Source organism: Trichechus manatus, unplaced genomic scaffold, assembly GCF_000243295.1.
Source record: "Trichechus manatus latirostris isolate Lorelei unplaced genomic scaffold, TriManLat1.0 scaffold00032, whole genome shotgun sequence".
Lineage (NCBI taxonomy): Eukaryota > Metazoa > Chordata > Mammalia > Sirenia > Trichechidae > Trichechus > Trichechus manatus.
The window spans coordinates 11278382-11279471 of record NW_004443968.1 but is presented as its reverse complement, the minus strand read 5'-3'; positions in this window follow the sequence as shown (position 1 = coordinate 11279471).

Sequence of the window (1090 nt, the reverse complement as noted above, 5' to 3'; positions counted from 1 at the left end):
CCCACAGGTCCTCTATAAAGATCCTCAAAATCCCTCTGTCTGGCAAGGACCTGTAGAATTATTAACCTGGGGGCGAGGCTATGCAGCTGTTTTGTCTCCCACAGGTCCACTTTGGATTCCGGCCAATTAGTAAAACCATATCATGACCCAGCGACAGCCACCACCCTTCCGCTGGGAACTGCCGCCACCACCCCGCTGCAGCTGCCAGAGCCGCCATCCAATCCAACTCTAGAGCCACAACTGACATCCTCACCCCCTCCCCCGGGGAAGGAGAATGAACAACAGAGCTCTGCAATACCGGTAACATGGGGAGGTCTGAAAGCCTTCTCCTCAAAAGCCGAACATAGCCTCTCAACTACAGGTGCCCCACCTACACCTAAAAATCTATTCCTAACTTTGGTATGTGTTCTCCTCCTCCTCCTTTCTCAGATACCAGCAACCTCTGCCCCAACCACCTATTGGGCTCATGTTCTTAGCCCCCTGTCTTCCACCTGGTTACTTGGGAAGAGCCAGAGCCCCCCCTTTCCTCTAATGATACTGTCGTTACTGGGGGACAATATTTGGCCTATTCCAAACAACTTACTAACTCTCCTGAAGAGGGATGGTTTGTACTGTCTACAAATTGGACACTATGCTGACACCCTTCCTTTGTGTTTCACTACCCAGCCATGCACTGCTTCTGCGTGCGTGCCTATACTAGAACAATGGTATATGAATTACATTTATTACAATGGCACCTATAAGCAACCAGCCTATTCTAAGCAATTTTTCGTTAAAGCCATAGGCATTAACGGCACGTTCAGTGCCTATATTACTCACCCCCTTCCATCCCTGTATGTCAATACCCACAGCTATCTCTTACAGACCCTATCGATAATACTTGGGTTAGTTGTCGAACTACTAACTTTTCTTCATACTCTCTCCCTTTCAACATTTCACTAGAAAATTGGGGCCCTCGAGGTTTAATTTTATTACCAAATCGCTCTACTTGGCAGTGGGCAACCCCATACCATTACCTAGGACATTCTAAGTCCTGGAACCCTGGCCTAGCCGGACCCATTCTTCGCTTACGTTATTCAACTACTCATTT